Raw genomic sequence first — 25,664 nt, 5'->3', positions numbered from 1 at the left:
GGGCCGGCGCTGCCCCCTCGCCATGCCGCTGCCCCCTCGCCATGCCGCTGCCCCCTCGCCATGCCGCTGCCCCCTCGCCATGCCGCTGCCCGTGTGGCAGTGGGACAGGTGCCAGCGATGGTCTGTCTCCCGGCGAGGCGGCTTCACGGCCGCCGCTGCCAGCAGGGCTGCGGGAGGAGGGCGGCAGGGCTTCTCCCATAAAGGGCAGWCGAGGGTTTGCCCCCGGAGACTTGGCGAGGGCACGGGTGCTCCGGGAGGCTGCGCCTCTCTCCTTGTGCGGCGCAGGGGCCCCCTCCTCACAGGCATCACTGCCCCTGAGGCGCAAACCCCATCCCGCTCAGAGGCCCAGCTGGGCAGAGTAAGTGCTGTAAGCTTCACTCCCTTGCTGCCGAGAGCCAGATCCTGCCCCCAAGTAAGTCAGTTCAGAGTTTCTCAGAATTTGGTGGACCTGAGGGTGGTTTGCATTTAGATTTGCTACTGGGCTGGTCCTGCTTCGAGGCACAGTAAATCAGCTTTCAATAATAATTTATTTAAATGCGTACTCAGAGGTTATTTGATTTCTAAAAAGTGTTCGACATCTAGCAATGGCCACTGACTCAGCTGCTCATCACTTTTGAAAACCAGGCTTCTACATAAGTACACAAGAATCTGTCTTTGAGCACTCCTTTTTTWTTATTATTATGTTGGGCAGTATTTCATGTCAGAGAATAGTAACATTGAGTCATTCTGTTTTTCCCACTAAAGACTAGACAGCCCCTCCACTCACATTTTACACATTTCAGATCAGTTTGGCTATCTACAGGGGTATGGTTGCCATTAACTGCAGTATCCTGATACTTCATCGTTGCATCAGCCATTGCTTAATGTCATGACCCATTTTACTGTGTTGTGACACAGTTTCGTCATGTGAAGATGTTGCATTGACGCTTACAGATGTTTAGAACATTTACTTATTCACCACTGCCACAGAGATACCTACTCATAAATGAAATAAATACATCATAAGTACTATTAAACATAGTTTGTGAGAGACGCATTAAAATTAGAGCTGTCCAGTATGCCCTGCTGCCTCCTGGCTATCTATCTGGCCTATTTCATTTCTTCCCTAATTCCCTGTCCAGGATGGTTCACTATTCCAGCCTATTGCTTTATATCGTTCTGTGAACTCCGTTCCGTCTGCTGCTTTTTCCAGACCGGTCCACTTTGCTCTTTCAGCTGTATTCTCCACACAGCTCTGTGCCCAACTCAGCTACTTGCTGCTAATTAATGCCTGAGTTTTTTTGCTGTCAGAAAAAGAACACTTTGATTAGATACACACACATGCACATGTACTAACGTTAACTCTTATATTTCTGAAGAGTAAATGACATGAAATCTAGATGCTGAAAGATCAGTTAGAAAATTCCCATTGACTTCAGTGAGATCAAGATACTTGGTACCCAGAGCTTTGTACCTCTAACATCACCCATCGAACAGTAACTTCTGTTTATTCTAATTTACACTTCCTATTTAATTCCATAATTCTGATGAAATACCTCTACATATTTCATTTGTTCTGAGGGGGTTTTCTCAGCCAAATCTTTGCTACTACAACCTGCAACAAACTGAATTTTCATTCTTTATTTTTTCAAGTTTTTCTGCAACCTCAGAAGAATTAACACCTTTGATCTTGCTATTTAGAGACTTTTTAGTTCAACAATCAGGATGCAGTTCATGACAATTAACTCCTTTAGTTTTGCTGCATTCTTCCCTTTTCATACAAGTAGCTTCCAAGTATTGGGCACTGTATGTCCAAATTTTTCTCAGGTTTAAATAACATGGAACTTGGAACAATAGGTAGAGAGTAAATCAAGGAGGAATTTAATCTTGAAGCTCCGTGAAGCTCTAAACAATCATCTCCTAATGTCTCAAAAATCATGCAGAGAAATCATCCACTTCTAAGGTGCAGTGGGACAGCACAGTGATTTAGCACATCAAAAACMTGAGTTTGGGAATTTTCTTCTAAGTCAAATGGGAGTTGGAGAGAAAGAGTTTTCATCCTCAGGCAGGGGAGAAACAAGCTATGACATGTAGTTTTACGTTTGGAGAAGCTGTTAGCAGTATCTTTTTGATAATCCTGGAAGAAGCCTGTTGTCCTACAGAAGCCTGCAGAGGAGTCTGTGCGAGWATCTCCATTTGCAGGGTAGAAGGGAATTTATGAGGAATTGGTAGCTTCCTGTATGCAATCCTAATGCCTGAAGGCAAATAATTTTTCATGTTACACCTTTAGAAATTTACACAATGTAACTAAAAAGTGAATCTTTTGGGGACTTTATTTTAATGCTTGTCTGAGCCTTGTAAGTTACTCATAACTAAAAATCAGTCATTTTAAGATACTATTTCCAAAAAGTATATGATCTTTTTGATACACTGGCAGGAGCCATGCAGCATTTTGGACAGTTATGTCCGCATAAAGATTGCTCAGTGCAGTTCAGTCTTCACTTGGTATGCCAAAGCTGATTTCCATTGTTTGTTGCTGAAAAAAGATGGAGAGCTTCTGTTCCCACTGTTTGATATGTCAGAACAGTGGAACAGTCAATGAAAATGAAAGTTTACAAATTCACTACCAATAAAAGAAAATATTATATCAAACCGCATGATTTTAGACAAAAAATTGCCACATTTCATTGCCGCTATAGWTAATCAAGGTCAAGAACTTCCCAAGAGGCAAAGAAAAAAGCTCTTACCTTTTGCATGGATAACAAGAATATTCAAGTCTGTAACAGTTAAACTAAAACAAACATGTGCTGCAGGAGATACAAAACCTGAGGTTCCAGATCCTTAGTCAATCTGAAAATAAGCACGCAAGATAAAGATAGATACTAGGCAGATTATGACACATCTTTACTGAGGATTCCTTGAACTTCTATTTGAAACATCTGATTCTAGCTCCTACCAAGGTAGACTAAAGAGCTGAAGAGAATAGATTTTATCACTAAATGGATATAAATTTTGTTCAGTTTGAAATAACAAGAAATTACAAGTTAATGAGTTGTTTCAAACAATGTGTGGCCATGTTGCCCAATGTTGGCCGTTCTCACTTCCACTGTGACACTTTGCTAAGCATGGTTACCGTAGGATGTAGGCACATGAAGAAGTTACCACACACAGAAGTTAGGGTGTGAATTTATGACTCCTGTGGTGGAACTGCCTGTGTGTGTGCATAATATGAGGGGTAAGCTTCCTTAGATTACTGSACTTATCCCTGACTGGAGGTGGGCACACAAACTGTTACCGTGGGGCAGGTAATGCAGTAAATTCACAGTTTCACTTTACCCTGTGTTCAGAGCCAGGATTAAGATCCTTCCACCCTACTGAAGTGTTAGAGATGCAGACACCTACCACACTTTGCTTAAGGCTACTGGAGAGAACAGGCTAGGAATGACCTGCTTTGATTCCTCCTGCTGAAGGACAAAGTAGATAGCCAGGGAAGTCAGCCCATTGAACTGTGCAAACAAAGCCTTGGTAGCCTGAAATAATACTGTATCCGACTGTGTGCCTACCCCTGTGCAGGAGATAGAAGAACACCTCTGCCTTCAGCCATCCTGATTCATAGTCTGCACTTCATAGTGATAGTCTGCTGGACTCTGAASAGGGTTGGCTAAAGTGCAGGTGCATTTCTGCACCCTTACAAACTGCTACCTCTCTCATCCTGTAGGTGTTTAGCTGTCTGCTGGTCCAGCTGGTCTGCCCACTACAACTTGTCTTGAGTCCACACTCTTATGTAGAAGAGACATACATAACTGCTGTTATAGAACAGGTGAGAGTATCTTTCTAATTTATATCCACGTTTGTACAAAGCAAAAAACAAAAATAGAGAAATGATAACCACTAAACTTGACGATGCATTTTTCAGTGTATCTCATTGTGCTGCTCAGATTTACCCCAGTGTAGGCAGCAGAAACATGCATTTTAGGACTCTTCCAAATTCAACCCATGTAGATGACTGTTACAGGGCACAAGGTTGTTGCTTATCGTATCCATTTAGTCATTACTGAGATTTTTGCTGTGATTATGAAAGTTGGGGTTACACCTTTTATCAGTACACTAAACTAATGCTATGTGCCAAATGCTGCAGTAAATCTTCACCAAATCAAAACTTGCTCTAATATCCGTAGGAGATTTGTCTCCCATTAGCTTTGGTTCTACAGTTTCATCCAGTGATCTGAAGTTTCATTAGTGTATTAGGRCAAAAATTAGTGGACTCAGTCTTCAGCACTGACTGATACAGCAAGGAAGTCACAGTTGGCCATATGATATTTTTTCACTCCATTATCCTAGGGCTGCCCCCAAGAGAAGATAGCCGTATCTGATATTTAAGTGATGCAGATTAATTGTGCCCACTGATTGAATAGGGAGAGTTGAAATATTTTAAAAAGCACCTAAGGAACTTAAGCGCTTTATGACACTATCACATGTATTTCTGCAGTGATTTAAGCAGCCCTCCTCATTCCCAGCCCTTGTTCCTGTACCATCCGCTCCATTGTGCTGGCACAGCTGTTTGTTTGGCTGTGGGCGGCCCAGGGGTGGGAAGAAGCAGCTGGAAGGGTGGGAGAGCTGCTTACACTGGCTTAAGCAGCTCTGCCACCAAATGTATAACCATGGCCTAAGATCCCCTGAAGTTGCTTAGAAGGCTAGGCTGTCCAACTTTCAGATCTTATCTCAGCCACTCCAGTATATTTTTGTACATTAGGTAGGCAGAAACTAGTATTTCAGATGCCATTGTATGCTAATTGTTGGTAAATGTTGTCTTATTCATGATGACTGCTCTGTATCAGTTTTCATTAGAAATGTAACATAAACTGGAAGCATAGAAAAACAGCAACAGCAGCAATTAAGCATGTGATCATCATAGAGAGTTTAAAAATCTTGCCTCAATAAAGAGAAAAGTAGAGAGAAAGCAAATTCTTCCACATGAATTTAGTTTACTTTACTAAATGATGGCAATTATCAGTGGCATTAAAATATGTTATTTTGGTATTTTTCACATAACTCTGACAGTGAGGATTCTGTGTTAAAAACAACATCTTCTGCTATTCTTAAAAGTACTGTTATACCCTAGATAGTAATGTTCTGGAAAAATCCCAGAATATAGAACCCTTTCCTCCAAATTGTTAGAAAATTTCCTGAGAAGCTTCCAAAGCTAATCTCTATCATCTGAAGGAAAAAAAAAAAGAAATTAATTAATAAAAGTTCTTCTTAATATTTGATCCAGAGAAAGTGCTTAAGGGGCTTTTCAGAAGACAACGATTCTCATGCAGCTGATGATTCAATAGAATCAAAATACGCTTTTTTTCTTTCTTTAAAAACATCTGGTAGAAAATCTGCTTTCACAAGATACTGAAAGGCTCTCTTAAATCCCCCCAAATTCTTCTTAATAGGTTCTCTAAGTATCTGTGGAGCTTCAGTAACTCAGGGAATTTTGATATTATTAAATTGCAGAAATTTTCACATTTTTAATTATTTCCTCAAAACTGGGCCTTATTTTAACAAGCATTTCAAAAACCTCCTTTCAAGTTAGCCCCAAGGTCATCCTCCTATTTTACAATTTTTTTCAGTAGAGTTCTTGATGACTTCTGGTAAAATCACATTATGTTAAGGGAGTCTTTTTGATTATCTGCCTTTGCGAATATCAGAAAAATGAAAGAAAAAAGCCTTACCCATCCTTTTTTAAAAAAATACAGAAAACTTACTGTTGGAATATATGCTTTTTTTATATACTTTATATACTTTTTATATACAAAGTGATAATTTTGGTCAGGTCAGAATAGACCTTGCCATTTTGAGTCAGTAATACGGACTGCCTTCAGAGGTCTAAATGAGTTATCCAGGAGTTTCCCAGGTTTCAGCTATGCTAGAGTTCGAGTGCATGTTTATCTTCTTCCTGGTTTCAGCCTGCATCTGTACTATTTTCTATACTTTGTCTAGGTCTATATTAGTCTGGGGTTTAAGCATACTCTTAAGACCTGTTCCTTTATGAAGCCTAAACTTCAGCTAACCGCTATACCTTTAGTCTTGGAAGAACCAGATGGCTGTGTATGCAGAGGAACTCAGGTATAGGTGGAAAATGGCTCACACTTGAACTCTGATCCTACRGTCAGTACTGATGCATGACATGAACTGTATGGCTGTGAGACATAAGCCCAAACTCAAGCAAAGTCAAGAAAGGCAAAATAGTAACCAGACTGTGTGACCCTCAGATTGCAGACCTAGTGCTTCAACCCATCTTCAGGGAAATTCCACACCTCCTTCTTTCAGTCATGGTCAGTATTTGTACTTCAACCAAACAGSTACTTACTTCTTTTTCCTTCTGCCATAATAATATACATGAGTCAGTMAAGAATTGCTTACTTAGCAGTAGAATAAAGTGGGGAGGAAAGGCCTCCAAAAAGTATTTTATATACATATTTATCTTACCCAAACCTGTCTCCCTCCTGACTATAACCCCTGTATTCACCCGTGTCTCAGTCTGGTTCCCTCAAACAAAAACTTTCCTTCATGTGAAGGCACTTTTCTAAGCCTGCCAAAGGTTATTTGATCTCCTGTTTTAGCCAGCCCTTTCCTTTCTTGCTTCAAACCACTTGTAGGTTAGCCAGAGAGAAGGATCAGTCTTTAAAATTGATTGTTCTTGTTTATCATTGTTAATTGTGATGGCATAGGCATGCAACCATAGTTAGGAGGACATTAAATTAGATATAATGGTAATTTGTGAGAAGAGTCCAAATGTGTTAGAAAAAAATGCAGATCAGGTCAAAAGCCTAGATGTATGATAGGCAGAGATACACATAATAGGGTTGTTAGAGGGACAAGAAGGAGGACAAGGCAATTTACTCAGTTTTGTAAAATTATGTGTAGCAAAAGGTATGAGGACAAACAGGAAGAGCTGATAGTCTTAATGCATGGTCAAAATCATAACTTAATTGGCATAACAGGCACTTGTTTGAGTAATTTATATGACAGGAATATTAATATAGAAGGGTATAAGTTCTGGAAGGAATATGGAAGGGTGGTGTTTTCTTGCATATCAAGAATATACAATTTTTCTAATGTCCAGGGTGTTGAAGAAGATAGATGGGTTGTAAGTTTGTGGGTGAAAAAGTAATAGGGAAAAAATGAGGGTGCTGTGACAGTATAGGTTTTTGTAGGCAACTGAATCAGGAAGATGAAAAGAATGATGTTTTTATAAACTGACAGAATCTTGTGAAAGCTCCAGACTTGGTGAAATGCAGGAATTTAACTGCTCAGGACATCTGTTAGGAAACCAGAGAAATAGGAGACAAACTAGCAAATTCTAGGAGTGTGTTGGAAACAAATTCTTAGAATTCTGGAAAAAGAGGTGGCTCTTCTAGATTTGATTYGAGCCAACTGGATGGAACTGGTTGAGAATTACGTGTAAAGGAACCTACGCATTAAATGTCAGAGTTCTTAATCCTTAGGCAAGGAAGGAAAAATAAAAAGTAGACCTCAAGAACTAACAATTCAGTAAATTCACAGAGTTTTAAAGATGAATTTTCTGGGAAACAAATCTAAGAGATTCAGTAGATTTGATGGTTTCTTATAAAAACTATATTAAAGGCAGAAGTGTAAACTCTTCTAATGCAGAAGCATGTTAAAAACAATGCTTTTCAATGACTTAAAACACAAAGAGTACAGGAAGTTGGAAACTTGGCCAGATTGCAAAAAATAAGTATAAAAACATGGGGATGAATCTGTAAGGTTGAGACAAAAAATGAAATACAMCTAAAAATAAATAGAAAGGATAACAGGAAGGTATTCTAGAAGTGTTGTAGCCAGAAGAAGAAGGCCATGGAAAGAGTTGGTCTACTTCTCAAAAGGAAGAGAAAGATCCTGAAAAGGCCAGTGGTTTTTTGTTTCCATCTTAACAATACCAAAACTTATGCTCAGCCAAGGAAAATAATAATAACAAAAATAAAAAGGTAAGAACTGAGACTAAAATTGAGAGCAAAAAAGTCTTGGATGCTTGAATAGCGTTAGTTGTATCCAAATGAGTCTAGTGAAATTCAGCATGGGGTATTTTGAGATCCAGCAGCGGCAGTTGCAGAACTGTTACTGATTATTTCTTAAGGAGCATGAAAGATGGCTGAAGTTCTAGAACACTGAAAAGGGACAAACATATTACCTATGTTTAACTCTTAAAAGATCAGTCATCTTAACATCAATCCTGGACCAATTAATTAAACTATTTACATTTACTCTAAAAGACAACAAAGAGATATGTAGCAGCCAACATGAATTTGTCAAGAGCAAATCATGTCAAACCAATCTAATTTTCTTCCATGACACAGTAATGGGCATTGAGAATAAGAGGAAGCAGTAGGCATCGTACATATTTGACTTCAGTAGGTTTTTGGCACTATATCATGTAATACTCATACGCAAGGTAGAGAAACACAGTTACATGAACTTACTATTATGTGGTAAACAGCTGTGAGAAAATATATTTTCAGACCACAGGTATCTGAGGTTCATTTTCACATTAGAGGTAGCTATCAAATGGGGTTTCGCATGGATCTGTTCTGGTCAAATACTATTTACCATTTTTAGTAATGATTTAGATAACAAAAAAGAAAATATTGCTTAAATCTGAAGATAACAGTAAGGCAGTCGCAGGAGGTTAGCAGTCATGTTCAAGGACACAGAATTCAAAAAATTTTGACAAATGGGAAAAATAATCTGAAAAACAGKATGAAACTCAACAAGGACAACTGCAAAGTGCCACATTTGGATGGTAATAATCAGTTGTGCAAATACAGGATAGGAAGGACATGCTTTATACTGCAGAAAGAAATACTAGAGTTACAGTAAATCAAAGTTTAACAAGGGTCAACATCAGGCTCTCACAAAAAAAGAAAGCCATTATTCAGAGACATATATTTGGGAGCACCATCTATAAGACTTGGGAAGTAATCCTTCTGCTTTACGCGGTGCTGGTAATGCCTCTGTTGGTATATTCTATGTAGACGTTTGCTCACAATTCAATAACTACTTAGAGAAGAGCAACAAAAATAAAGTATAGAAAACTATCTATGAGGGAAGAGTGAAGGAAATGGAGCTGCATAGTCTATATAGGAAAAGGTGGAGAGAAATATTTTAAGAGGCTTACAAAGCCTAGAAAGTAGCTGCAAAAGAAAGGCAATGCATTCTCTTTTCCATGTTCACTGGCAGATTAAGCTGCAATTAGGGMGATACTGTTCAGATATTAGGAAAATCTTTCCAACAGTAAGGCTAGTGAAACACTGGAATAGATAGCTTAGGACCAAATCTTCATCACTGGAGTTTTCTGAGATCAGATTAGACAACATCTGTGCAGAGTGATGTCCCTAGAACTGAATCTGCACTGAAGCAGTGGCATGGACTAGAAGATACTCCAGATATTTCTCATGATTTGTCTGATTTAACAACTTTAAAGTATTATAGAAGAGGTGGGATTAGTTAATCCAATTTATCCTTAACTACCTATTTTTTCATTCATTTTCCTTTGGTTTGAACTAATATTAGTCATAAAATATTAGAATAACCARATCAACATACAAGAGCTACTACAAAGCATCTTCAAATCTGTCACATCGCTGTGAGTGAGGCAAGTTAAAATACAAGAAATTGTATAGTCATTTTGCCCCTTACATGGGTTCTGAGGTTTTAATAAACTTACCTGAACAAATGCTGTACACATTTAATCCTGTTATATTAGTCTCATACGAGTGCTGCAGATCTCTACAGCTGCTTCTCCTTGACTGTGGTATATGTATTAAGGAATAAAAAATTGATGAGCTATAGCCCTTTTTCCTTGCTTCGTTTCCCACCTCTCATTAATGACTCAGCCAGTGAGCTGATGATAGAAACTTTACTGGGCAASAGAAGCCTTCACAGAAGTAACCACCAGCATGTTGCAGAGGCTAGAAACATACAGATATGAAGTGCTGACAAAAGTTCCCAGGTGCTAAGAGTAGAACTCACTAAAGGACAAAAACATGTTAACTATTAAGAAATTTATTTTTTTAATATTCAGGATTTGTGATGCTCAACTCATGATCAATGGGAACCAGTATTGAAATGCTTCTGATCATTAGCATCTGAAAGCAACATACAACTTCTATTATATGTGCAAAGCCATAAGCAAGAAATATTTTGTTTGTTGCCTAACTCTGACACAATCCATTTTATTTACCAAGAGTGTATGCAAGATGAATGTGGGGAAAAAAATAAAAGATGATGTCTTCACTTTTTCTTTTTCTTTGCACTGCTCTACATGTACTCTTGACACTATGCCTGGTGCTTCCTTGCTCTTAGCTTCCGTTTTTATGTCCATTGCATTCATAGACACAAAAACAAGCATCAACGAAATCTCTAATTCAGTGAATGTCTAACCTCCATACCCTTTGTTATATATATAAGGCCCAATAGGCAACACAGTGTAACCTTATTTCCTGTGTTCTCTGTATTGGCCTTTATTGTTTAAATTATCTGGTTGCACAAAGTTCTTGACTGTTTCGCTACATTTACACTGCATAGAACATGCCTGTTAAAGTGACCAATTTTAACTATGTTTAAATCAACCGATAACATAACGGACATGTCTAACAACTGTTCACCACAGTGAGTGAAAAAATGTTGGGAATTGTACAGGTTAAGGCAAATAAGGCCTACCTGTTCACCATGGGCCTGATCCAAAACTCACTAAGGTCAGTGGAAATACTGCCGCTGATATCAGTGGGCTTTGGATCAGGACCATGGCTACTCCAGGCTTTACTCAGATCTTACTCTGGCAATTCTCCCATTGAAGTCAATGAGATTATTCCCTGGTATAATAGAGCTCACYGTCAGGAAGATTTTAATGATATTCAACCTACATTTTCCATGTCTTAATATCACCCCGTTACTCCTAGTTATATCTCATTATCTTCTTCCTTTCAGGGCCCCAATCCTAACCTCCTTAGTCAGGCAAAACTCCCACTGACTTCGATTATGGAAACAGGATCTCACTGTGATTTTTACTATTTGGAGGCTGCTGTAGTGCCCCCTCCCATGATGTCATCATACAGGCAAACCATGGATGGTATTTTTGCTTGTGAAGAATGCAGTGTTGAGCCTATGGCAATACTGAAGAGGAGAGAAAAATGAAAAGATTTTTCAGTACAATTTCAAGACATACAGCAATATGAATTTTTAAGTAACATTTGATCTTATAAAAACACTTTATCATCTTTCCATCAGACATACATCCTCACAGCTATATAAAAATCTGTAGTAAAATTATTGTAAGTAGTTTCTTTGATTAAGAACTCAACATTTGTGGTTTAGAATAGCTTTATAATTTGCTGTGGACAAGACAGATAACATGATACCTCTTTCTCAACAATCATTTATTATGTATAATATAGCCTTTCTGGATGGTTGGATTGGAACAGGTCCTAAATTACCAGAAGTTAAAAATTCTGTACACATCCTAAAAAAGGTAGTTTTCTATAAGTTTGTATTGAAAGCTCAGATTTTATTTTGAATTAAGACATCATATATCTCTGATTATCTTTATGCACATAAACCTTTGTGTACTTAAAACCATATTAATTTAAAAGGTTAAAGCTGAAGTAGTAGAATCTCATTAGTTTCTCCTCTCAGTGCGCGATGTGCCAGAGCTGTGCTCTGAGAAAAGTGTAGACAGTCCCTTCCTCTCCATCCAGTCGCTAGCTAAGCAAAGGCAAGCAAGACAGGAGACACTACCAAGGCAACCTGGTTAACCTGGCACCTGTGGGTAATGGGCTAAAACAATATAGCATGTCAGGGTAATGCAACACCAAGCCCCAAATCTGGAAAGATATCATAGTCAGTAGTAATTTTGCAGTTTGTAAAATCCTTGTGGTAAGAACTCTCTTTTCGTTTGTGTTTTTACTGCAATGGGTACTGAATGATTGCAATTTTATGGTAGTCCAATAGCACTAATGAWGATGATAATAAATACTAATCAAAAGAAAGGATGTGTGGACATTTTACATATAACAAATACTGTAAAATATGTTATCATCCCTGATACTGCGTACTTCCCTATTCTGCTCTGGAGAAACAGTATGAGTCCTTCCAGCATGGATTTTTGGGACTCTCTGGTACAGACATGATTTTGCCCATTAGGGATATCAACTATGTCCAACAGCTATGGCAAATCATTTTATCTCTATATGCTAGATTTCCCTACTTTGCATCACATACCAGTAATTAATCACTGTAGATATACACGTGTATTCCCTTTGCTGTTAGTCAGCATTTTTTAGTAACTGCTCAGACATCATGTAGATTAGATATGTAAAACATTATTGCATGCTCTTGTGTTCCTCGCTGTTGTCCTTATTTTCTCCACCCACTCTAATATTATGCTGGTTTACAACAAATGGAGATATGGCTCTCAGATGACAGCCCCAACTTACTTCTCTAATAAGATCAATCTAAACACTCCATGCCTGTGCAGTTAAGAAATTCTTCAGGAATGTTACACTGAAATTCGACATATTCAAGAGGTGCTTACTCAGCCACTAAGTAAGTTTACTTCTTTATACTARTCCATCTCTTCTTTACAGATAAGAGGAATCACAAATAACTAAGAAACAGAATATATGCTAAAGAATGACTTGAAGTGTGCCTCCACATTATCATTTTAAATTCTGACTAGGTTGCTTTTGAAGTGAATCTTCCAGTTGTCCCAATTTACCATTCTTTTGTTTGCATCATGAAGCATGCAAATTGGATTCCTTTCAGATTAAGCTAAACAGAAAGATGCACCCCAAGAGCCCATCCAGTTTGTCTCAATGGACCATTCAGTGTGTAGGACCAGACTAGAGTCAGTCTGAAGTAAAGGCTTCAGAATATATAGTGTGGACATCCATTCCTTAGCACCAACTCTGTTGCTCTATAGATTTGCTTCATTGCACTGCACTATTCGCTAATACAGACATACCTTAAGCTGCTTGTTTCAGAGAGTCCTGTAGTGTCCTTTCCATTATTTCTTTTCCACCTAGTCTCACGGTATCTARCTGGATTCTCCTTTGACCACATAGTGATGGTGCAGCTTTTTCAATAAACAAATTAGACAAAAAGTTGGTTGATAAGGCAAAAATGTGAGTCACCAGAGTCTAGAYACTGTCTTAGCTTTTGTACAGAACCTCTCTAGAAAGAGAATGGGGATCAAATTCACTCCTCAGGATTGGATACCCTGCGTGAGAAGAGCAAAACTAGCTTGTTCAGAAACAGTATCGGCATGGATGTTGAGCCCTCTCTAGCATTTAATTATAAGTAGCAAAACTAGACAGTCATATTATTTATGTGTATTACTTACTGTAGCTACACTCTTTCAGAAGGCCGTATATTAAAAAAGTCCAGTTAAATTCAGACATGTTTGAAAAGCATCTGATTTTGCAATCAGCATGATATGAATACCATTTTCATCTAATATGATATGAGTTTCATAAAAAGATAGATGTTGGAGTGGCACCATCTCTTATTTCCATTAGTCTTCTTTTCCTCATTAATAACTGACTTGGAGAAGTAACAATCGCTCACGAATTCAAGCAAATAAAACAATATGCTTTTCTAGGCCTAGTGTTTTTTGCTGCGTTGAGCCTTAACAAAKTAAGCAGCAACATGTCTGCAGGAAATTATTTACAACTCCACAGACAACAGCTTTTTACTGCATTTCTTTAGTTTCACCCTCTTAGACACTCCAGCCCTAATACAATAACCTAGTCCATATACACTAAAAACTCTGTTCATATTCTGATCCTGGAAAATTAACAAAAAGCATCTAAAAAACCAAGCGCAGTAGAACACAGATGATAAACATTTATGTTTAGTGTAGCAGATCCCAATATCATTATCTCCTGAATATTCTTTCCAATTCAGATCCATTTTGTCCATTTTATCCATTTTGAACTGTGAGGACATACCTGGTGAAACCAAAAAGCTACAGTGAAGAAACAAGGCACAAGAAATGTTTATAATGCAATATGAAAATAATGTTTAGGGTTTTAGTATACTGTAATAGACAATGCAGATTTTCTTAGTGAAAAGATAATTTGGTATTAAAATTGTGCAGTATTTAATGTAATTTAGATAATGACAGTAAAATACTGTTTCTGTAATGCAAGCTAATCATAAACTTTAATAATTTTTCTCATTCAAATGAAGTATGTAACATATCTGAATGCTGTAACTATTATACACTTTTAAAAGAACTCTGATATGGATTACTATTAAATATTACTATATCTCAAATATATAACAAAAACTAGTGAAGTCACAGTATAAACATATTGAAATGCCATGTTGCATTTATTTGGAAAATAATGAATCCTGTGGGAGCAAGTAAAATTTTTTCTTCTAGACAGTTTTATTACAGATTTTTAAAGAGCTGAACCTTAGGAACTCTTTCTCCATGTTTAGTTGAAAACTGAAACTGTGATGGGTTTTGACCTTCCAAAGATAAACATTAATTCCCATGGATACTTAGTGTTCACATTGCTTCTTGTGTTGTTTTATCAGGCTTCTGAAACAAAGGGGGGTTAATCTGTTAAGGATTTGTTCTGAGTGAAATTGCACTAATGTTAAAAGCACTGTTTTGTTTGTGGCATCCACACATTTGCTGTTTGTGGAAAACGTGATGTTCTACCAGTTATATAAAATCTTAAAGGAATTTTCATACATGCACTGGTTAGAAAGAAAGGAGTGTTCAAAGTAATATGTGTAAGTTAGTTCAATCAATTTTTAATATGGAATACTGTTGCCTTTTTTTTTTTCTGTAGGGTGATTTCCTTCTCTCCTATACCATGGGCAGAAAAGACTCCATTATGTGGCTTGTACAGTTTCCACAGTAGGCTGTGTAATCTGGGGCACTGCAAAGCATACTTTGATGTTTTTAACTTATGGTGCTTTTCTCTTTACAGCTGGCAAGTGGAGTGGTGCAGATAAGTCTGCACCACATCATGGGGATCTTTATGTAAACTGAGGTGAGTGTTAGATAGATTATGACTTGCATTGTGCCCCCTTTGATCTGTGCATATATTCCTATTTGATCCCTGCACAACACATTCAGCCATGTACTGAGCAATTCTTTCTCCTTTGTCTAAGGCTGCCAGATACTACTTTGGACATTCTCTTATGTTTTTTCAAATGTAGGTTTAGAGTTGAAAATATATAATGTTCCCTTCTGCTGCTATATTTCATTTGCAAAGATATGTTTTATATACTGTAAATTTTACTTCTTACCAAAAATATATTATCCTGGAAGCAAACTGAGTCAAATGTTCTCAGTGTGCCTGTAATTTCTTTGCAATTGTGTGAGGTGTGAAAATTCACTTGACTGTTCTTAGTGAAAGATCTGAAGGGTAAAAGATAGATAGAAATTGTTTTACTTCTGCCAAGCAAACATGGAGAAGTATAGATTATGTATATTATTTCTGCAGAGAAGATGGAGGAGATGTAATTCCAAAAGACATCCTCAGTCTCAAAGTAAAAGAAAGGGACCTGGGACAAATATTTTCATTTTTTCATGATTATATATATATAGTAAAAGTTTATTAGAACAAAGGATAAGGTAAATGGTCAAATGAGCAAAGTTAAAGTTTTAAATGATAAAAATATGCAGAATGACCCAGGTACAAACTTCTCAAACATGGGATTTGTACACTTCATGATGGAAACCAGAAATGACCTTTTATGGAGTAGATGAAAGGTCTTTTTGTCTTTTTTCCAAGTGAATTTAAGGTAATTTTTACTCTTTATTTGAATTAGTGTTCCACTCATAAAAGCAGGCATTAGATTTCATAATATTAAATTTAGTCATGAATTAAATGTGAGATTCACAAGAAGTTATCTGAGTTGGTACTGGTGATTTGGTATTTTGCCTTCTCAGTCATTACCTTAGCGTGGCACTAGGAGGCAATCTGCTATTAGAGGTGTCATCCTTCAGACATCAAAGTCTGAATATTGTGATCTTTCAAGCATCACATGGCACTGCACCTGAGAAGGAGTTTTAATCATTTTGTCTGTGTCAAATTCCAGCCTGAATTTTTATAGTCACCTTAGTGTCTTCCATGTAAGTTTATAAAATGGCAGATTGGTGATTTAGAATACCTTCCTGGGACTCTAACCACTGATTTAGCTAATCATGACAATTTCTAATACACTAAATGTATAAGTAAGGTTAGGTGCTGCAATATTTAGACTGCATGTCTTGACAAGGCTGAGATGACCAAACTGCCTATGCTGTCAAGACAGATATATTTCCTGGTATGCCCAGAAGCTTAGACCAGTTTAGATAATCTTAACAGAGAAGATGCATCTAGATTTATGCGTCTATGTACTGTGGACATATCTAGGGTAGAAAGTAGCCAGAAGGGGGCTGGGGCTGAAGATGGGGAGTCTAGATCCAGGTACCAACAGRGCAATTAGTTAAAACTTAGGCTGTTAATGGAAGTGAACATACATKATAATACAAATGCTAATTACTCTGAAGAAAGAACATGGATGGTCTCAAACTGGGCACCAGAATRTGTTTCCTTTTAATTCTCTTTGCCTCAGTTTGCATCCTTTCTATTTTCATAGGTGTTCTGAAAATTAATTTATGAATTCTTTTGCATCTTCAGATSTTATAATAATGAAAGTCGCAGGAAAACCTAGGAGAAAGTTAGGAGAAAGTTAATAGCTTTGTTTTCACAATAGAGCCTAAAAAGCGTACTGTACATAACACTGTGGTCCTATATTGAAAAATGAGGGGRAGCATATATTTACTAGCTTAAAAATCTATTCTATGTACTAAATTAGCAGTCTTTCATTCARAAGAGTAGCATAAAGTGTACTGAAAGATTGCATCAATCTGCATATGGGTAGGAAATAAAGTTTCACAGGCAAGTTTCACAGGCTCATCATACCTGTTGAATGCTTGATTTTGCAGCCTTACATAATTTTGTCTTTATAAAAGTTCTTCTGTTGTTTGGGAGCAAATGTATATTTATATATTCCGTAATTTTGTACGTAATATTATTTAGATAGTTTTAAGGGATTCTGTGCCTGTCACAGGGAGACACTGTAGTAGACCTGGAAACAAGTTTTTAAAAATGTTTCCACAAGTGTTTACTAAGACAGAAAGACGAATTTGATTTGTCTGTGTTCATGCTCTTTTTGTTTACTTTTTGTGAATATTTTAACTAGTAGGTTTACTGTCAGGATTGTTTACAGAAAGAGCACATTTTAAGCAAATATTACAGAAATTTCATGGAAAATATATTTTACTCACAAATGTAAATATTTGCACTAGAAATCTAATTATAAGCTTTACTGTAATATATGTTTTATTATATAATCATTAAATCATGAAATATGTATATGCACATATGGTTTTGCATTCAGTTAGGATCTACTGACTCTAGGGTTAAACAGCAACCGTGCAGAGGGCATTAAAGATCACCCCCTTGAAACTCAAGAATTCTAGATACTAAGTATTTTTAACAATATGATTTAAATACTTTCCATTCCCTTAGATACTGCCCTTCGCATAAGCTGATCTTAGAGTCTCTGTTTCAAGCATTGGGATGTGTTGTGATATCAGGATGCTAGAAAATTAGACACTGCACAGTTTTCACAGAAAACAGAGAATCTTGAACCTGGATCATGGCATATGTAACAGAGAAGAATTTCTAATAATTTTTTTTTTCCGATCTGTTTAAATGTAATTCTTTACCTGTAAGTTTTCTTACAGGTTTGAAAGCTTACATAGATTTTTGTCAGGTTTTTTAAAACATCTCATTTCACCTTTTAGAAAAGAAATAATTATTATGTTTGTGTCTCTCTAATATAAACACAATTAACATCAGTGGTATATGGAATTAATGCTGCCTGTAAGGAARGAGCTTCACAATTAAATCATGGATTTGCTGCTGTGCAGTTTGAGGACGTGAGCTTTGCTCACAAGACAATGGGTTTATGCTCCATATTCCATAGATTCTCATTACATGGCTTGTGTCAGCAAAATTATATTAAGCAATCTCAAAACTTGCATCAGCTCATATTAATATAATTTATAAGGCAAAATGATCCGTGATATTATGCTTCTACTCATTATCAGAAATCATTATGCTYTAGAATGTTAATATTAAAGTTTATATATGATAACATTACTATTTGTTTTAATAATTTCCAATAAAAGCAACTACTGTTTTAGTGACTCATTTTATTTTCTTGTATTTCCTGGCAAGTATTCCATGTCTTTTTAAGGAATACCAAACTAAGTTGGCTACAGCTGAACTCAGAGTCTGATTCTATAGGCAGTGCTTACTGAAGGCTTCCATTTAAACTAGTGATCTGGAGTGGACTGGTCGGGGTACCTTTTATCAGCCTCTAAACTATGCCTTTTTGTATTGAGTTACTATAAATTAACATTAATAAGACTCGAAATATAATGGAAMACTTCTAATCATGAAATCAAAGAGAGTAAAGAAGAGAGAGAAAGGCTGGAAAAGGAAACAGAACACAGTCCCTTCTTTAACATGCTGTATCAACTTCAGCTCACAAAATGGCAGCTGCTTTGGCACACACCACCATCCTAGACATGCATTACTTAGAAAACTATTAAGCAATAACTACATACATAAAATATGCTACCAGTTGTATTTTTTATTTATTTTTATTTCAAGGAATAATTGTAAGGAATAACAAAAAAGTTCAAATTGTGTTCTGGGAAAATAAAAAATACTTCAATTTCAAATTGAGCATCAGATATACTGTTGTTGAATAGTCAAAGCTTCCAGTGAAGCTGGAATACCTATAATGCATAGGTATTGCCAGATCATTTCAAATTGAGATATTTGAGATATTTCACATGCAAGACTTGTGTTAGCCTGCTTACAAAACAGGAAATCATGGAAAATGTAATTTTGCTGGTCTATTTGGGGAAATATGGTAAGTTTTATTAATAGTTTAATTAGATAAAAATGTAAACCTCTGAGTATAAAAGTATATTTCTTATTGCCATTGTATCAAAGATATTCTAACTAAAATTTGAATTTCAGATGTTTTTAAATTATTTGTGGCCAATTTAACATATTCGTTATTAGTCGTTGTGGTTTAGGACAGTAAGCATTTTCACTATTATCTCTCTTCAGGAAGCAAAACATTTAGACCCAAAATTGTGGGCTGCTCTTGCTCTGCTCTGTTCTATATACATGGCTGTGTCTTGAAGTTTAGATCTAGTGTGAATGTGAAATCTTTTTCTTCAGCTTTTCTATTTGTTGCAGTGCTCTACTTTATCTAGTGTTCGGTTTATATTTTCACCCAAGAGGGCCAAATTCTACATTCATTTAGATCCATCTGACCCCATTGACCTCAGCCATATTCTTACTCTGATTTACAGCTTCATTAGGATTTTGATGATGTAAATGAGAATGGAATTTGGTCCTAAATCTTCACTCTAAATTAAAGAGTATATTCACCTCTCAGTGCAGGATGTGGGAGTATGTGCCTCAAACAGAGAATACATAGCTAAAACTTGGCAGACAAGGTCTCAGCTAGAGGGTGGATTTTTTTTTAATGTTGAGTGCGCTTCTTTCCTTAGATAAGCAGGCACACATTCCCATGTATCTTGTAAAATCAGTAACAGTTCTACGCATGCATGTACAAGTGTAGTGCTGTTTTTACAAGATACACAACAATTCTTACATATCTTTCTGATGAGAGAATCAAGTCATCAGTCTAAATATGTTTGGTTTTACTTAAGTTGCAGGACTGCAGAAAGAATAGATGCTTACAAGCTCTTGGTTTTTGAGTACCTGTAGCACAAAAATAGGTCTTCCTGCATCAAAGGTTCAGTCCTAAAAATTTCTGAATAGATGGGTAGTGAACAAGAAAATGTCTCTTAGGAGAAGTCTTGTATTTTATTTTTTGGTAGATTATGAATCTTAAGCTTAAGGCCTGATTCGAAGCTCACAGAAGTCAGAGGAAAAATTCCCATTAGCTTCAGTGGTCTGAATCAGGTCCTGAAAAAGAAAATATGATGTATCACTTACTCAGTATCTTCAATAAATTTAAGCCAGAAAACCTCTACTGCTTCTAAAGCACTGACCAGATATTAAGCAGTAATTCTGAAGGAGTTAATATTTATATTACGCAAATCCCATTATATTTAAATTCATTTTATAGCACAGAACGTGTGGACTGGGAAGTACAATAAGGGACTTACTCTGCCCTTACACTTTTTGTAGTTTGGATATATGTGTAACTCATCGCAAAGACCCACATTACCTGAAATCATTCTTACCCACAAAATTGCATCTATCATGAAAGAAGATATTTGGCAGAATATGCTCCAAAAGAGCGATTTCTGTATAGGCTTCTCTTAAAAGTTTTAAGTAGACAGACTGTCTGGAGATGACAGTGACCCTGGGCAGCTGACTTTATATGCTAAGCCAGGAGTTCATTTAGACCTTCCCACCCCAATACCAATAAACTGTACACACAGTCACATAAATTATGCATCATTAATGAGGCACAGTGATGTGGCCAGTAGTAGCAGTACCAAGTTTTGGGGATACAAAGCTTCTGCTTCAGTCAAACAGTGACACAACTCTCAGCAAGATCAGTAGAGCAAGATCAGGCTGCATGTCACATGGACAGCTTCAAACATTTATGCACAAAAGGAATAAGTTAAGAATTTCTTGCTTATGTTAAATTAAGGCTGTTTGGTTTTGAGTTTATTTTAAAGTGTGTTCAAGCTTGATTACTTTTAGTAATAGGTGAAGTACTGTAGAGTCAAGGAGCAGAAGAATTTTTAAAGATCTTACATAACCCTAGTGATGATTTAAAGTATATTAATTGGCAGGTGCTTATCACAAATGAGGAGGTGACTTTCTGAAAATATATCTGTCCCTTGAGTATAGCATGGCTTATTTTTGTAGCTTTTGTCAATGACAGAATTCAACAGTGGTAGCAAGGAAGAAGGTAGCACTCAGAAAGAGGTAATCAAGAGGAAACTTTGCTTCCCAAAATGAAGTGAACAGACCAGATCAGGAAGGGAACATTATCAAAACCAGAAGATTTTCAAATTCTGCACAAGTGTTTACAGGATCTGGTCAGTGTGTATAATATGACTGTTCTCCCAGCAAGACCATGGGTGGGCAATGCCAAGCCCCATTGCCTGTGGGCTTAAAGAGAGAGTTCTTGGAAAGATCAAATCAAGTATTTAATAGTAGTGCTGTCAGTAACTGGTTTATATTCAGTTTCTCTTTTTTGCTTGAGACAGCTACCCTTAACAGCCAACAGAAAGGAACAGTTGGATCATGCTATATACACATAGCTGAGAAGGAAGAATTTTTGATGCTGTATACCTCACCTTGAGGGTGACAGACAGGACATTTTACTATAAATGTTTATGCATTAATACACAGAAACCTGTCTTAGTAGGGTTTTTCTAGATATCTTAATTCTGCTGATGCAAAGTGAGAGTGAAATTACAGGTGCCAGTTTGCAATGTAGAATGCTGATAAACAACTTACCATTTTGCAGTGGCTGGTCACATCTGGAGCCTTTTGGGATGCAAAAGTACTGGAGGATTATTGCAAAACTTAAAGATACTTATGTTACCATAACTTTTGTTTTTAACCTAAATTAGTACATTATTTTTTTTTCTTTTGGAGGATCTTACTGGCTATATTTCATTTACTTAGCTAATCAACTAATATAGCAGCAAAGCAAAAAGAGATTCCAGCCTATAGCTTTTGTCAGAAAACTTTTCTAGTTTGACCTTAGACTGAGACAGGCTAGTATAAAACCATGGATCAGTGGATTGTGTTCCATTAATTTCAGCAGATTTAAAAACTCTGTAATCTACAGTCCCTGAATCAGACCTATCACTAAATTAACATGCAGTGTTCAATACCATTATACAATGTGTTGAAAAGAATTGTATAATAAATTTGTGAATTTGTCTTTTTCCTCCCTTCAGATATCATAATACTTTCATAACACAGCAAAATCAAAAGAGAAACATATAGAGACAGATAGACGGATCCACAACACACACATGACCACTGTGAGGACTGTGGTTGTAAGAGTGCCTCCCTCTTCCATTTTGTTATTTTTATTGTTCTTCCTGTATGGACCACACTGACATAGCATTCAGTTTGATTTATGTATCTCTACGGTGTTTTACCATTACCAAAGCCCCCAGTTACCTTCTATTGAAAATCTCTGCTGAAATTTGAGAGACTGTTATGAATTAATAATTATTTGTAATATTATTTGTCATTCTATTTGTTAATATGTGGATGAGAGCACAAAAGGGTTTGAGAAGGGTTTGATTCTTTGCGATTCTAGTACTCCRTAGTATTCTGAAATCCTTGCAAAATTTCCATCAGGTCACTGTAGTAATAATTATGCATGTATGCAGTTAATGTTCCCTGACTGCTTCTGATCCTCTATGTCTGTTCCCTTTCTGTGCTCTCCTGTTGAGATCATACAGTCTGAATATAACACACTGCAGACTGGTCAGAACTAAAAGCCCTACCAAATTTATAAACCCTGCTTACAGAAGAAATATTCCAATCTATACAAAATAAAAGCCTAAATGTTAATGCACACACATTTCTTCTTCTAACATTTAGTGTATATTGTTGTGTTAGAAATATCTGAAATCGCTTTGATATATTTTCCATGGCTATCCACAATTCATTTCCTGTTATGTAAGGTATTTCTCAGGAGGGTTTATACTCAAGAATAGGCTGTACTGGGAACTATAACTAAAATCTGCCCCAGTCTGGGTTTTTTAGCTCAGTGAGCATTACTGCTGTATAGAGTGCTGTGTCTTTCCCATACTGTTTAGTGTATTTATATAAAATATTCACTCTGAAACTGAGAATGCTCCAAATATATCCTCTTGTGGCACACATGATCTTTCATGAGAATCCAGTGTTTTAAAAACAGCTTTTTTGCTTCAGAAAAGATAGTGTCAAAGTTGGGTCTGGCTTTCTTCCCCCTTCTTTTTGAAGGTCAGTGATCATTTAGGACAGTTTTCTATCATGCATTTCAAATGCTAAGGCCCTGTTAGTTGCAGGATATGGGCCACCGTTTATCAGTGAATCTCACATTGTTCTTCAGCCTCTTTCTGCTAATGTAGTACAGAGAAGCATAGTTTCATTGAAGTTCCTGCTTGATAATGGTAAACATCAAGAGTGGTGTGACTAATAATCTTTAGTTCTGTGCAATTGTAACACACACTACATTTGCCACAATAAGAGGTATTTGGTTGCATATTAATAATTGTGGGAAGGGAGATCTGCCAAGTTCTTCACTTTTATCATATATGCTGGGTACTGGTATCACCTTTGATAGCTTACTTCAGAAGAACATAGTGTGGGGCACATAACATTATGGTTGAACACACATCTTAAAGCTCCTCAGGCTTGCCACCTTCCCTATCTAAGGAAATGATCATCCGTCTTCCACTTTTGTACATTTATTGTATTATCTCATATCTGAACTTCATTCCTAAATGACCTTGACTTTCAGTGTTTCTCTCTGAGTGTGCTCTTATAGCTGCAGCATTCAAAGTCTATTCTACTCCTAGCTTCATCTTCATCTCTTCCAGCACAATTAGCTTTGCACAGAATGTATGTGTGTCTATGTCTATGCATGTATAAAGYCATATCAGCATACAAAAGATTTTTCAATTGTTTCTCATACGTAAATCTGCCCTTTTTGCCTTTCTTGATATTTTTTATGCCAAAATATTATGAGATAACTTTTTCAGTTAAATGGCTCAGTGCAGAAATATCTATTCTCTTGCAAATTTTGCCAGTAAAATATTTTAAGAGATATTTAAATATTTAAATGTGTTAGATATGTTCAGATTTTACTAACTGACCCAGCAAATAATATACAGATTCCYTTTGTTATTTTTACCCTACCTATCTACAGACAACAGGGCCCCAGCTACCCTCCTCCTTTTAGTGCTTTCCTTTTTTCCATCCCTGCATTCCAGCACCCAAAAAGGATCAGAGAAATACTGCATACAGTTAAAACAAAAAGTCTGTACTTGGTATAAGCACATGGTATATTCATGCAAACCAAGCGAAAATAAAAAGCAGCTATCTTATTGTATCTTCAGAAAAATCAGGCAATCTTTTTGTTATGCCCTCTTAGCTAATGTAACACACATACAGACTCTACACAGATTCCTTAACTGCATCATGTAATGTTATGTTAGATTTTACTTCACCGAGGAATATTTCTTGAGTCTGACCCTGACTCTGATGGCAGGAATCCAGAGGACTTTTATAACAAAGCACTGGCTCAACAGTGTCCACAGAACCACCCTTTCAGAGAGAGGCACTGACACTGAGCACACGATCCTGCATTGTCAGCAGGGAGAGCATAAGAATTACAAGGATTTACTGCTCTCCTAATACTGCTGATTCATTGACAAAAACGGAATTAAATTGTACAATATTAGTACTATTCATAGCCCTTCCACCCTGTTGCAGACTGTAATATTTCTGAAGACATTTCCACTGGTGACAGAAACTGAAGATCATCTGTGAAACTCTGACCAACACTGGATCAGAGAGCATTACTAATTTTTTACCCATAACTTTGCTCTTCTCTGTAAGTTGGGATTTTTGTAAACTAGCTAAAAATATGTAACTCTGATAACTTGGTGAGGAATATGACATCAGGATTTATAGATGGATTGAAAAAAAAATAATTGAAAGTTACTGTTCAACTGAGCAAAATTATGGATTCATCTGGTACAGGAACAACTGCATCCTAATGGATGATTTCTCTATTACTATTCACTTGAGCAGCTCCAGGACTAGATGCCTATCTGCTACACTTGACCCTCAAGTCTTCCCTGACAGTCAGTTGCAGTATTTCTACTGCAGTGGTAAATGATATAATGAATATGGTTAAAAGGAGAGGGAAACAAGGGTTAATGAGCTGTTGGCATTTCTCCTCTGCTTTGTGGTCTGCTAAGTGCACAAAAAACCTCATGCCAGATTCAGCACATTTGGGAGTCCTTATCAGAAGGAATCTAAACTTGGGCACTGAAGGTTTATGGTGAAATGGGCATCCCCCTAAAAAGATGTGGTTTGAAAGAGTTCACTGATACTGAGACATCTTCTACYAGGGAAAAAAGCTATGTGACTTTTAAGCTTCATCCCCAGGAAGGAAGTCCAGAACCTGTTTTAAGCACAGGTACTTCTGACCAAAGCACGGGGAGAGAGACACCCAAGGAGGGAGCCCGGTTGCTAACAGGGAAGACACCTTGAAATTACAATTTGTAGAAGGAGATTCTTGAGTTTTGAACTATGTTCACAGAATCGTCCTTGCTTCTTGTCCGACGATCAGCAGACTAGACAGCAAACTGCAGGAATTGTCTGGGGAGTAAGGATTTTCAACTCTAAGGTAAATGCCTTGATCACTAGTTAGCAGGGTCATATTCCCTTTTGTACATAATTTTCCTGGAATCTGGTATGTGTTTCTRCATACCAGTAGCTTCAGATGCTAGAGGGACCCTGTCTTGCAATAAGCCAAGTCCCTTCTGTCACCCGTGGTATATGGAAAGAATGCAACTA

The 25,664-nt window shown here is 36.9% G+C and overlaps 1 long non-coding RNA gene across 2 annotated transcripts in view; it reads left to right on the top strand.

Annotated features, from left to right (window-relative positions):
* Window positions 1-106: 106 nt before the first annotated feature.
* The window catches only part of LOC146585998 (uncharacterized), a 35,736-nt gene continuing 10,178 nt past the window's right edge, over window positions 107-25,664 (top strand). Inside the window, exons 1-4 of one of the 2 annotated variants that reach the window (XR_014897879.1) lie at window positions 107-412; window positions 3,698-3,799; window positions 14,988-15,050; window positions 17,583-18,118. This is a non-coding gene — a long non-coding RNA (uncharacterized LOC146585998). Of the gene's footprint in view, window positions 413-3,697; window positions 3,800-14,987; window positions 15,051-17,582; window positions 18,119-25,664 lie in introns of those variants that run through there. The other variant, XR_014897878.1, reaches the window with a different exon arrangement.

The sequence above is a fragment of the Rhea americana genome, unplaced genomic scaffold (assembly GCF_003343005.1).
Source record: "Rhea americana isolate MKP2758 unplaced genomic scaffold, rheAme1 scaffold_74, whole genome shotgun sequence".
Taxonomy (NCBI): domain Eukaryota; kingdom Metazoa; phylum Chordata; class Aves; order Rheiformes; family Rheidae; genus Rhea; species Rhea americana.
The sequence above is the reverse complement of the archived record's forward strand: the minus strand, read 5'-3'. Positions and strand labels throughout refer to the sequence as shown.